This window comes from Jaculus jaculus, chromosome 3 (genome assembly GCF_020740685.1).
Source record: "Jaculus jaculus isolate mJacJac1 chromosome 3, mJacJac1.mat.Y.cur, whole genome shotgun sequence".
Taxonomy (NCBI): domain Eukaryota; kingdom Metazoa; phylum Chordata; class Mammalia; order Rodentia; family Dipodidae; genus Jaculus; species Jaculus jaculus.
In genome coordinates this window covers 180,177,381-180,191,432 of record NC_059104.1, presented here as the reverse complement: position 1 = coordinate 180,191,432, position 14,052 = coordinate 180,177,381, and the positions used below count along the sequence as shown (strand labels likewise).

Sequence of the window (14,052 nt, the reverse complement as noted above, 5' to 3'; positions counted from 1 at the left end):
GCTGTGCAGATCCCAAGAAATCCAAGTTCCATGGCGGCCCCTTCCTCAGAGGCACCGAGGCACCGCGTCTGGACCCCCCAGCTCGGGGCTCCAGCCCACCTACTCTGTGCCCTACTGTCTCGTTTATAAAACAGACCAACTCTTAGGGCACAAAGGCAAAAATTCCTTTCAGAAAGTGTTCTGGCAGACTGGAAAAATAGTAGAAGTGACTAAGGTAAACAGCTAATGTTGGCAGTAAGTGACTATAATGTTACACAGATGAGGGCCTCGAAAAAGAAGGCTTAATTAATGCTAAGACTGCTTTAGAAGGAAACAGTATGGTTTCAGCAACAGCATCCCCTAAATGATTTTTGTGGGCTAGCCGGGGAACTAAACTATTATTTAGTTGTTTTCCTTTTTAAATACAGAAAAATTTATACCAAGCTTCTATCAACTGCCTTCCAAATAAACTTTTAGAACAAAACCTATTTGTGAGATAAGATGTGCCAGGCAAACAGTACACTCAGGTCTTAAACATAATTAAAACAGGACTCATCAGTGACACATGCCAGAACTCCATTTATGAGGAAACCTTTCCAACCCTTAATTCGTTTACATGCAGCAATGCGTATCAACAATGCATTATGTTTCATTAAAGGCTGTCTGAGCGGGCACAGTAAACAACTAGTTACCTGATAAATAACCAAGGGCCAATGCTCTAATTGGGATTTGCAGGCCTTCCTAGAACTGGGCCCAGGGCTTCGGCGAGGAGAAAGAAGGGAGAAAGGTGTACACACGCACTCCACTACATGGGCCTTTCGTCGTCTTAGACAGTCGTGCTACCTCCAACATCAGGGCCTCTCTGCAGGCTGTGCCCTCTTCCTGGGAAGCTTTCCCCCACATCTTTTTGAAGCTGAGCTCAGCCTTCTGAGGACACCCCTGAGGACCCTGCTGAAGCGCCTTCCCCGCTCCCCTTATCATCGATCGCTCCTGTGTCACTCCATCTGGTGCTTCTGCTGTCCTTGTCACCACCAGAGGTCTACTGTCTGTCCCCTCTAAGGGCCCTCAGCTCTGTTCACTGCTGCGCCCCAAACAGAGCTATGCACATGTGGGGTCTCCAGTGAACCCCACGGGATGAGTGAATGAGTACAACTAGAAAGAAGGAAATGACGATGAGGTGAAACAATTAAAAATGAGAGAACTCGACATCTTAACTACGTAGGACATGGTAATGTGCTAATTAGAAAGTATCATTGCTTCTGAAGTGGGGGGAGGCAGAGAACCAGTGAGAACAATATCATCAGAGGCTCCACCAAGAAGACAGACTCAAGCAGGCACAAGGAGCAAGGGAGAGGTCTGTCCCTGGTCAAGGGAACACCAGGTAGGACATTCCTCAGGACAGAGTAGGGCAGTGTAGCCCACGGAGGGTCGAGGAGACAAGCAACACGAAGCTCGGGCACAGGGCTTGGTCTAGTGCCACAGATCAGGGACAGGAGAAGGAGCAGGACTGGCGAAGAGGAAGGTCAGCCACAGGTGTCCTTACAGGACATGCTGGTCACACTGTGTGGCTGGAAGTCGTGGGGGGCGAGCCAGAGGCAATGAGGTGACGCTGGTGGGAAGCACAAGACAGTTCTTACTTTGGCTCAGACACGAGCAAAATATGAGTGACTATGACGCCACCTTTCCCTCCCGCAAAGGCAACTTCCAGCCTACTGCGCAGTAGTGTCGGTGACGGCACCCATGCCACAGCAGCCAGGACAGCCCGGGGCACAGCATGGCTTCCCAGGCTTTGCAACCTGAGTGAGTTCTATTCAGTACGCCCTGTGACTATTACCTTTTTATTCTTTTGAGAAAAAGTGGTACCTAACTTTGCTATACAGTATATATTTGAACATTACATAACTCACTTTTATGTAACAGGTTCTTGACATAAAACAATGTTTTCCTTTGCTAACTAAATGTATTCGGGAAACAAAAGGGATCGCTGTTGGTTCGAGGCCAGCCTGGGACCTCAGGGTGAGTTCCAGGTCAACCTGAACTAGAGAAAGACCCTACCTTGAAGAGACCCCTACTTTCAAACAACCAAACACACACCACACACACACACACACACACACACACACACACACACACACATCCTCAAGTCTGCAGATGCATGAAGGTTGAGGGCAAAGGCCTCTGGGATAAGGAGGCAGAAAGCAAGAGACTTTTAGAAAGGACTCCTCCTTGGGAGGAGCTCCACAGATGGCCACGATGGGACCAGTGTCAGTGAGTTCCACCCAGAAGCTCATCTTATGCAGTGAGCGCCTGGGTGGGGGTTGGGAGGGCTGAGCACATGGGCCCACATCACAGCGATTCCTCAGAAAGGCAGGAAGAGGCATGACATCCACTCACGCACAACAGGTGTGGGCTCAGCTCAGGGAGGACGTTCACAAGCCCTTGGAACTGTTACTAGGGTAATACAAAAATGGGTGGCCCTCTTGTCCCATGGCAGATATAGCCAAGCCTGCTGTAAGGCTAGAACAGACCACACCTGCCAACTGAGACTGACTCCCAGTCTCTGTAGGCCTGGCGAGCTCTGGGCACATGCTGGGCACATGGTACGGGAGATCTAATACAGTGGTGCCTGCCAGAAAGGAGCTAAATCAAGACAAAGGTTTTTCTGGGGTTGCTGGGAAGGCTGAGGAGAAACTGCACAAGTACTTGCTACCTGGACCAGAACGGGCTCTGGAACCCACCAAAAGAAATCCTACCCTGTCCCATAGCAACTGATGACCCTGGGCAGTTACAAAACCCCTTTGCTTGTGAAGGAAGGATAATAATGGTGCTGACCTCATGCAGTGGCCATTAAGACTACATGAATTAATAAGTCTAAGTTGACCAATACATCAGCTGGCTCATGGAAGGTGTCCAGTAAATGTTTGCTGCCATTACCATAATAGTAACTATTATTCTTTCTTTCTTTTTCTTCTTCTTCCTCCTCCTCCTCTTCTTTTCTGCAGAGGTGAATAAGACTCAAAGGAACTAATTTTCCTAGATCACACAATTTAAACAGTAGTGGAAGGACTAAACACAGATAAAGGTTTTACTCAGTGTAAGTTCCAAACAATATTAACCAGACTATTAAGTTAGGCAGACCATCTATCCCCATCTTTACCCAGGCTGGACAAATATGAGTTTATAGTATTTAAAAGACAGCATGTACCCAAGTAAAAATCATCTGCCACTGCATGCCAGTACTCAGCATTCCCCCGAAGCAGAGATGGGTAAGGTGTATACAATGCCCACACCCTGTGACGTTAAGTCCCCAACTCAAACCCTCCTTCCAGGAGACCTCACCCAGTGAACACGGCCCTGCTACATCCATCATCTTACGTCCCAACGCCCTCTCTGGAGTGTGTGACCCTCCCCTTCTTCTTCCTCATCCATGAATGGCCCTCTTGTCCTCCCTCCCTTCCTTCCTCCTCTCCCCCCTCCAGATCTAGAAGTGGGATGGGGACTGGACAAATGTGTCCAGTGTGCTCCCTGTCACTGAGCGGAGGACCCAGATGAATTCCTCCCAAAGTGCACAGCCTGGACAAGCAGGTGAGGATCCCAGAGACAGGTTAACACATTCAAGAACGCAGCACGCTACGCAGGAATTGGAGATGGATCCTGGGCTGGGAGCATGGCTGTCGGGTGTGGGCAAAAGTCAAACATGAAGAAACAGTTCCCAAAGGCCTGAGCAGACAGAGCTGTGGGCAGAAGAGACCTGGAGATCCACTCCACCTGAGTGGACAGTATTGAGCACCTTACAGATCCTGGCCAGCACACGGGCAGTTCTGAGGAACCCAGGCAGGTCAAGGGTCAGCACCCTGACAGCCAGCACCCACTAAGTGACTGGCATACACCTCTAATGTTTAACTCATTCAGTCCCCACAACCTGTGAAGTGAGAAATACAACTGTCTCATCAGGAGGCTGCCAACACATAGAAAAGAAGCAAGGTGCACATGTCATAAAGGCTATGAGAAAGACGAGGAGGCACAAGCTGGTTCCAGAGTTGGGTCTCTCAAGTCACCCAACAAAATGACTGGCAAGGACAGCTTGGGAGGGAAGGGAGCTGGGTGGCGTGTGGCAGGATTCAGGGACAGTGCCTGCACCCAGTTTGCAAGCCTGTACCTCCAAGGCCACAAAAGCTAGCGCTACAGGCTGCTGCTAGAACTGTCACCAGCTAAAAGCAGGAGGGGCAGGACAGACTACGGAGGGGACTCCAGGCCAAAGAGGGCAGTGTGGACAGCAGAGCAAGCACAGATGCCAACCTGCAGCGGGCAGGAAGAGAATCAAAACAGCAACATGACCCAAAGGCAGGAGGAGGAGAGAGATTCCACAAGGGGGAAATAGCTGAGGTCAAAGCTACAAAGGGCCCAAAGACAACCACTTAGAGGGAAGAACAGGCCCGTGGACTTCAAGATGTAAAGTTTTGGAAGAGAACTTTGAGAAGAGCTAAAGAAGGTACGTAAGGAGAAAAGCCAGAGAGCAAGTGCTGAGGACAGAGCCAGAGATGAGTGGAGGGGCAAATGCTCACATCTGGGAGAGACTGGCAGGAAGATGAGACGGACGGACAGAGGGGTACCAAGCATGGATGCCTGAAAACTGCCCAGGGCACAGCAGGCTCACCACAGGTCTGTTTCTTCCTATTCCTAAACAAAGATAAAGGTTTCTCTGGGACTGGTGGGGAGGCTGGGGGCAAACAGCACAAAGGACTCTGGTGACAGGAGCCTGGCAAGGGTGGGAGGGAGTGGCAGTTGGCCCCGATGAAAGGCTCCCTGTGTGCTAGGTATATGACATGCGTCATATCCCTGAATCCTCAGACTCCACGAGGCAGGCTCAGAGGAGGAGCCAAGCACTTGTCCAAGACCACACAGCCAACCAAACCCAAGTGTCAGGTGCTGATGCCAATACAGCACAGGCTCTTGAGAGCGCAACAGGAGAAAGCAGTGGGGAACACGCCTGTTTTCCCTGCCTGGGAAGAGAGGAAGCGATGGGGACAGGATCTTCTGAAACAAGACACTGGGAAGCTTATGTCAGAGCAGGTCTTGATGAGGAGGGAGCTGAAGGAGGGAGAGGGAAAGAAAGAGGGATGGAGGGGAGGAGAAAAGATAGGGTGGATATCTGTAGTTAGTTTGAGCATTTTGACAGAGTAGTGATGGGTATAGAAAATAAAACAGACAGAAGATGCTGGGTCCCTGAGCTCCTAACCAAACCTCTAGTTCTAAAAGGGTTTTTTAAAAAATTTTCCTATAGGTGTCTACTTCAGTTAGACTGGAACAAAAACCACTGCCTATAACTGTAACACTGTGAATGGCAGAAACTCTTCCTTGAATCTTTAATTTCCCCTACCAAGTGGAATCACACATAGGAAAAGAGCTCACAGAGGGCTGGAGAGATGGACCAGCAGTTAAGGTGCTTGCTGCAAAGCTTAACGACCCAGGTTCAATTCCCCAACCCCCATATAAAGCATAGTGCATGCATTTTGAGTTTGTCTGCAGTGGCAGGAGGCCTGGCATGTCCATTCATTCTCATTCATCTTCTCTCTCTCAGTCCCTCTCTCACTCTATCTGTGTGTGTGTGTGTGTGTGTGTGTGTGCGTGCGCACGTGTGCTTGCACACGCTTGCAAATAAGAAAGAAAGAAAGAAGGAAGGGAGGGAGGGAGGGAGGAAGGGAGGGAGGGAGGGAGGAAGGGAAGAAAACAGCTCGAAAGGAAAGGAACCTGCACACCGAAGACAGGTCCAGTGTGTGGCTTTCACATGGTTTCATGCAGTATTGTTGATGGAACCATCCAAGTCTTTCCACGGCACTAATCCACCTTCATGGATATAAATTCGGATGAGACTGGTGGCATGATGGGACAGATGAAAAATATGGACACTTCCTTTTCCTGCCCTGTGGCACAGAAACCTCTTTTTCAAATAGCAGGCCAACTGGTGAGCTGTCATCACTTGATAAAGCATTTGAAACAAATGGATCTTTTAGAACACTGTTGATCTGCTTAACTTTCCTATGAAAATGGGACTTCTGCTCAGATGTTTTGGAGGCTCCTGGAGGTAACTGGTGACCCAAATTGAAATGTTTCCAATATTTAGAGGTCTGTAGAACTTGGGCATGACAGAAACCTTTGGCATCACCTAGCTCAACTGTCTTACTTTCCATCAGAAACAAAACGGCCCAGAAAGGACCATAACTTGCTCAAAGCTGCATAGCCATAGAGCCCCCGTATGGGCTAGAACCAGATTATCACCCCTCAGCTCCAGGTTAATTCTCTTCCTAATGCACTTCCATCTGATCCACCCAGCTCTGTCCCATTCTAAGCAGCAGAGGCTGGAATAATAACACATTTAACTACTGTTTTAACACCATTATTATTATCCTCTGGCTACATGTACAATCAAAACCAAAATGCCTCCACAGATCCAGCGTCAGCAGATAAGGCAATCTCAAATGCCACCTAGGAAATTTCCAGGCCTTCTGAATAGTGTTCAACAAACTGTTCTACAGATTAATCAATAAGGAGAAGTCAGGAACAAAGCAGAAGCCGAAAGATTAAATTTTGGATTTTCAAAAAGATTTCAGAAATTCACTAAGGAAATCAAATGCAATGGCAGTAATTTTTGAAAGTCTTGCAAGCACTGAGAGCTTGAGATTATTCCAAACTGCTCGGGAGCAGCAATGATTATTTTAAGCTCATGATTCAACGGGTACATTAATTAGAAAATCCACCAACCCAAATTGACAGATCCCAGTATCAATGGAACCAAAAGAATAAAAATAATAGTTGTTATATAAAAATAGATTGAAGCGGGACACGGCAGCAGATGTCAGAAGGACAAATGACAAGCAAGTATTGTGGGAAATCAAACACATTTAATGGGCAGACCTTATGGACTTAAGAAAAAAAAAAACACGAAGATCCTGGTAATACAATACGGTTACTGTCCAAAAAAATTTTTTTAAAGGTTCACCACATATATGGAATCTAATTTCTGTAAACTGGGTGAGAAAATTTGGCTGGTAAGTCCATGCTAGGAAATAACAATCTCAGGACATCATCGGAGAGCCCACCTCGAATGTCAAAGGGCCCAAACTAAGCTAAGAGACTAAGAAAAGTGACCAAGGTGGGGGGGGTTAATTAATGGAAATAGAAGGTGTTATGGGGTGAGGGGTGTCAACTGCCCACCCCTCACCATCAGCACCGACTTGACCACAGGCTGCCCAGGCGCAGCAGCTTCCCGGGCATCGCCCCGGGGCCCCGCGACCCTGGGGATGGGCAGCCACGCGCTCGCTCCACAAGGTCAGCGTGAATTTCTACCTCCCGCTTCTCCCAGCAAAGCCGAGCTCTCCCCAAGCTGCCCACCGCCGGCCGAACCCCTCAGCTGAAGCCAGCCGAAGCCGCACACCCTTCCCTCGGCCGGGGCTCCGGGGACTCCAAAGTGGGACCTTGGGTGGCACGGCAACCTGGATGCGGGGCGCCATCCCCCACGCCGGCAGGCACCTGCTCGCAGACCCCGGGGTGGTGGTGGAGGTGGGGGAGGAATGATGCTCCGAGCACCGGACGGTGCAGGCCGGACGCAAGTTCTCGGGCCGGGGTCGATGCCACAGCGGGCAGGGGATCGCCCCCTCCCGGGTGCGCGCCAGGCCGAAGGGACAGGCGGGCTCGGACTCCCCAAGCCGATGGAGACGCCCTCCCCGCCCCCACGGCCTCCCGAAAGGGAAGTGGAGCGCGGGAGGAAGGGCAGCCGCGGCATCGTCCTCCCCACGCCTCACACCGGGGAGAGCAGCCAACGCGGGAGGACGGTGCCCTCGGTGGGGGGGGGGCGGTCCCTGCGGCTCCCGGGGATCCATCCTTAGGACTCGCCCATCGCGCAGAGCCATATCCCTTTAAGAAGCCGCAGGCCGCCCCCTCGCTTCCCCCGCCAGGTAGCAATGGCCCCCCCAGCGCGGAGGGAAGCTGGGTGCTCCCACGGTCACGGTCCCCGGTGCCTTCCAGAACGCCGGCCGCACCTCCGCCCGCCCGGGCCAGCAGCGCTAGCCGCGGCGCGGAGGATGGGGGCGGGCGGGCGCGGCGCCTTTAAGGGGCGCAGCCTCCCCGAGGCCCGGGTGGGGGCAGGGAGCGGGCACGGGCCCTTTAAGGCCGGCAGCGGGCACGTCGGGCAGGGTTCCCCGGCGGCCGGGCTGCGCCCCGGGCGGTGGGGGGGGGGCACGCCGCGCCTGCCGGGGTGCTGGCAGCTTTCCCCCCGCCTCCATCTCCCCCGGACGGGATGCCTCGGGACGGCGCCGCTGGCTGCAGCGCGGCCGACACTCACCGTGGCTCTCCGGGAGCGCCCGCACTCGGATCCCGCGGCGGCGGCGGCGGTAAGTCCGGCGCGGGTAAACAGGCACCTCCGTCCCTGACCTACTTTCTGCCTTCCCTAAATGTCGCACCACTAACCTACTTTCCGACCAATCCGCTCCCCGCCGGCCCAGGCCCGGCCCCCCGCCCACCAATCGCTGTGCCCAACCCCCCCTTCCCTTCCCCGCCCACCAATGGAGGAGCCCGGATACCTGCCTCTTCCTGACAACCAATCAGAGCGCGCGAACGGAGGCCGGTTCTCCCGGCGGTCAACTCGGACCAATCCGCGTAAGGCTCCGAGTCCTATTGACCAATAGAGTGGCAGATAGAGAAGCCGCTGACCAATGGAAGTGCGGCAGGGGCCGGTTTACCTGCTACTTTCCCGCCACCAATCATTTGGGGCACAAGAGCGCACGCCCCGAGGAGAGGACCAATCCAGGCGCTCTGTGGGTTTCCTCGCCGCTGCCTTCTCCCGTTTCCCCTCTGGTCCCGGGCTCGCCGCGGCCACTGCGGGTGCAGACTTCGCGCTGTCCGGGTCGCCCGGGGTGTCCCTGTAGCTCGGGTCCAGGCTGACATCTGGCTCCCGGCTCTCATTCCTTCTTTTCCTGATCAGGGTACTCTGACCCAGCGTAGCTTCTCCTCCCTCACCCGCCTCCAACTCCATCTAGGAAACCAAATTTTAGGAATACAGAGCGCCAGACCTTTCCTAAAACCCCTGGTCTGTCCACGGCCAAACGACAGGAGGACGGATGCTTTGTATTTCTAGAAGGCTTTCCCACCCCAGGGCTGTACATGACCTCGCGTCTTGACCTCCAAGCGTCCCCGTGGAGCTGTCATTCTTCACGGGAAAAGTCTCCTGGCGTGGCATCGCGTTGGCTGTGATCCCAGCATTTGAGAGGTGGCAGGAGGATGGCCGCGAGTTCGAGGCCAACCTGTGCCAGAGTGAGACTCCCCCCAACCCCCAGCGATTCCAAGGTTCTGATTTGTGTGACAGACACGGTCCAGCGGCTGTGGCAGCATCCACTTGGAAAAGTCAGGGGATCGAGACTGAAATAGTTACAGATTAAAAAAAAAAAAATCATAACAACATTCGATTCGGATGCTGAGAATGCAGGTCTCTTATGTTAGCCAAGGGCAACCAACGCAAATTCCTGATGCTACTAAATGATAACACACACACACGCACACGCACACACCTGAAAATAAAGAGAGTGGCTGCTTGGAATCTACGGCCGGTTCCCTTAGCCCCTGCAGGTGGGGTGGGGGCGGTGTTGGGGGATGGGGCCAGACACCTAGCAAGTGCTCTGAAAATGCTGGCTCAATACAGAACAAATGAATTTAAATCACTCCACCCAATTCTGAACCAACCTCTGTGACTAGAATTCTAAGCACCAAAGCCACGGGCTCATTCTGTGGTCCAGACTGGCCTTGAACTCAGGGCCAGTCCCCTGTCTCAGCCCCCCCCCACACACACACAGCAAGTGCTAACATGACAGGCATGTGCCACCATCTTTTGAACAGGAATGACAGCTTCACAGAACATTTGAGGTCAAAACAACTGAAGTGATCATATGCAGCCCTCAGGTGGAGAAGTCTTGTAGGAGCACTGAGTATCCCTTCTCTCTTGTGGACATGCATAAACCAGGGCTTTAGGATAGGGCTGGCATTCTGTGCTGTAGCCACAGTCACTGCGTTTTAATCATTGTCAAGAAATTGTCCCTCCCAGGCCCATTGCCAGGAGCACAGCCTTTGTCTAATGAGGGGTTTGTGGACTGAATGGGACTGATGTCAAGGTCTAATGACCTCATGGGTAGATTCCTACTTTTCCTACGTTTATATGCAGATGGAATCTTATGTGGCTTTAGGTTATTTTGTGAGGAGACCCCTCTGTGTAAGTGGGTCTTTATCACAACATTAGAAAAGATATTGTGGGCAAAATGGAAAGGTGCCAGCTGGCTGTGGTTTAATTAACTGGACTAATAAGTAGCTAAGTAACCATAGCCTAGAGATGCTAACTGATGAGCTCTTTCTGAGGGGACCCAAGATAGCATGTACTCACAGTGTGTGTACTTACAGTGTGTGTACTTACAGTGTGCCAGGCACAGGGAACCAAGACAGCGTGTACTCACAGTGTGCCAGGCACAGGGGAACACCCTCTCCACAGCGTATACTTACAGTGTGCCCAATATTGCACTAAGACCTTTTCCTCCCCCTTCCTTGTGACCCCTTATAATGACCCCATGGGGAAAGACGTTCTTTTTTTAAGGTTTTTTTTTGTAATATTTTATTTTTATTTATCTGAGAGCCAGAGAGAGATAGAAAGGCGGGGGGGGGGGGGAGAATGGGCACACCGGGCCTCCAGCCACTGCAAACAAACTCCAGATGCATACAACCCCTGGTGCTTCTGGCTTACACGGGTCCTGTGGAATTGAACAGGTGTCCTTTGGCTTTGAAGGCGAATGCCTTAACTGCTAAGCCATCTCTCCAGCTCCAGGCTGGATTTTTTTTTTTTATTTTAGAGAAGGAGACAGAGAGAGAGAGAACTAGAGAGAGAGAAAATTGGCTTGCCAGAGCCTCAGCCTCTGCAATTGAACTCTAGATGCTTGCGCCACCTATGGGCATGTGCAACCATGGCCTTGCCTCACCTTTGTGCATCTGGCTATGTGGGATCTGGAGAGTCGAACATGGGTCCTTGGGCTTTGAAGGCAAGTGCCTTAACCACTAATCCACCTTTCCAGCCCCAATTCTTATTCTATTTTACACATAAGTTTAACTAGCTGGCCCAGAGTCATACAGTAGATGACCATCATGGTTCAAACCATTTGATTTTATTTTTCATCCCAAAGGCTCCACAACCCACTGGCTATCATAACATGACCCAAGGCTTCCTTCCAGGCACACATTCAGGACTTGTACCAATTTCCTAAAAGAAAACCCAGGTGACTTGCATTCAACTTCCATGTGATCCAAAGCCAGGAGGGGTAAGGATGTGAGACTATAACACCAGCCCAATCAGATTTGAGGCTGGAAATATGGCTCAGTAGTTCAAGGTTCTTGCTTGCAAAACCTCCTGGCTGAGATTCAACTCTCTAGCTACCCATGTACAGCAGGACCAGCATTTATTTGCAGTGGCAAGAGACCCTGGCATGCCCATACACAAAAATACACACATGTGTGCAAATAAATAAATATATTTTAAAATCCAATATGGAGCCCTGGGGTCTATACAGGGGTAAGTGTGGGGTGCCATCTTAGGAAGTCCATGCTAAATAGGAAAGACAAGGACAGCAGTGTTTTAATGGATGCATGTAAAAGCAAGATGAAGGGTGAGTACAAACAATTCAATCTAAGTCTATAGTGAGTTGTGGCTGCCAAAAAAAAAAAAAAAAAGGGAGAAAGAAAGAAAGAAGGCTGGATAGACAGTTTAGTGGTTAAGGCACTTGTCTGTGAAGTCTAAGGACCCATGTTCAACTCTCCAGATCCCACGTAAGCCAGACATACAAAGATGAGACAAGTGTAAGGTTGAACATGCCCACCAGGTGGCACAAGCATCTAGAGCTCGATTGCAGTGGGCAAGGCCCTGGTGTGCCAATTCTCTCTGTCTCTCCCCTCCTCTCTCTCTGTCTCTGTCTCTGTCTCTCTCTCGCTCTTGCTCGCTCTTGCTCTTAAAGGTGGGGGGGGAATCCAGCTTGGGTTGTAAGTGTCATGGGTGTTACTGGGTTGCCCATGCTGGCCAGTGGTCATGTGGAGCACTGTCTTCAATTAAGACTTGGCACACAGAAATCATGTACATGCACAAGAAGAGAGACCAGGATGTAGCAAGGCTAGAAACTATGTCATGTGAGGAAAGATTAAAGGAAGCAGAAGCTTGCGCCCCAGGGGGTACAAGGTAACTGTCTTTATATATTGGAAGAACTGTCAAATAGAAGAGAAATTACTTGCTCCTCAGGGCCCAAAGGTATAGAAGGGGGACCCAGGAGTGGCAACTCATTTGAATCAATAGGAAGAATTCTTCTAACATCTGGGGCCTCATGTGCCTTGCTAAGTTGAGTTTCTTGTCACAGAAAGCACCTGTGAAAGAACGGGGTGATCACTGGTGAGGGAGAGGGATGCATGCAGTGTCGGGTTGGACTCTGTTCTCACTGTGCCTTGCTGGTCCTCTTCTAATGGTGGTCACTCGAATCTTTCCCTCTGCTCAGTGGCTGGAGGACCGCCTCTCACAGGGCGGTTCTTACATGTACTATTGAATTTTCCTTAGTATTTCTGCTGGAGATCGCAGACACCTCCATTTTCTACAGGTGCCCACCTTCCCTCCTATTCCCTACCTTTCAGAAAACTGGATTGTTCACATGAATAGAATCGTATGGCTATAAGGGGGCATTGTTTACCAAGCATCTGTGTGTACCAGGAACTTTAAAAACGTTTATGTAATCCTCAACCCAAACACTTCACATGCCTGCCCTCTGTGCTTGCTAACCAGATCATGTGAATCAAATTGTTTAGCCTCTTTGTATTTTAGTTTCCTCATACGTAGAATGGGGGTAATCTGATATCTCTTCTACAGTGTTCTTGTAGAGTTAACTGTAATCATGAACGGAAACCCTAAACACAGCGGGTGGCATAAAGCACAAGTTTGCTGCGTACAAAGAACCCTTCACTGTTGGTGTGTCTATGAAATACCTACTGCCCCCATTTTACCAGCAAGTGAGCAAGGATAAAATATTCTAATCTGAGAGGCCTCGGAGGCAGTGGCCAGATCCATTCCTGTAAAGGGCTTTTTTGGTGTTAATTTGTTTTGTTTTGTTTTTTAAGATGGGTGTGGTAGCTCATGCCTTTAATCCCAGCACTATGGAGACCGAGGTTGGAGGTTCAAAGCCAGTCTGGGCTACAGAGTATGTTCAAGTCAGCCTGGGCTAGTGTTAGACCATGATCCAAAAGAAAGAAAAAGACTACTGAACCCCTATCCAGAAGATTCTAAGTCAATCTTTTTGGAGTCCACTTTGGGAATTGCTGGTCAGATGGAAGAAGCCAACACGATGGCTCAGCATTTACAGATGCTGCCTTACAATGCTCGGGTTCAATTCCTCAATATCGTGTAAAGCCAGATGGGCAAAGTGGTGCATGTGTCAGGGGTTTGCTTGCAGTAGCAAGAGACCCTGGCACTCCTGTACTTTCTCCCTCTCTCCTTTCCCTCCCTCCCCCCCAGTGTGTATGCGTGCTTTAGCCAATTTCACATGCTGAAATAAACATCCAAATGAGGCACAGCTTACAGAAGGAAGGCATTCCTTTCAAGCTTACTGATCCAGGGAAAGTTCCATAGATGGCATAAGAAGCTGCTTCCGTACATCCAAGCGGAGAGAAAAAACAGAAATCAGCCAGCAAAAACTAAAGGCAACAAGCCTTAACAAGTAGCAAGCGGGACCCAGGCAGAGCTCATACCTCTCTGCATAACTTTGAGCTGAAATTCAGATATACCCCCCCCCACACCCCATGACACCTTAGGGCTGGACTCTAGGATCTGCGCCCAGTGACACCTCCTCTATTTAGGAGGCTGGAGACCCAAGTTACAAGCTTAAGTAAAACACTTGAACCTATGTATCTCACACACACACACACACACACACACACACACACACACACACACGTGCCTAGGTTTTGAAGTCAAGCACTCAAGGTCAAATTCCAAGTCTGTTGGAATTCTCTTTG

The 14,052-nt window shown here is 50.6% G+C and overlaps 1 protein-coding gene across 2 annotated transcripts in view; it reads right to left on the bottom strand.

The window, feature by feature from the left end:
• Positions 1 to 8,435, bottom strand: part of Arntl (aryl hydrocarbon receptor nuclear translocator like) — a 110,835-nt gene extending 102,400 nt beyond the window's left edge. For both annotated transcript variants that reach the window (XM_045145022.1, XM_045145023.1), the window contains exon 1: positions 8,321 to 8,435. The gene's annotated coding sequence lies outside the window, so the exon portion shown is untranslated. The remainder of the gene's footprint in view (positions 1 to 8,320) is intronic.
• Between the last annotated feature and the right edge of the window lie 5,617 nt (positions 8,436 to 14,052).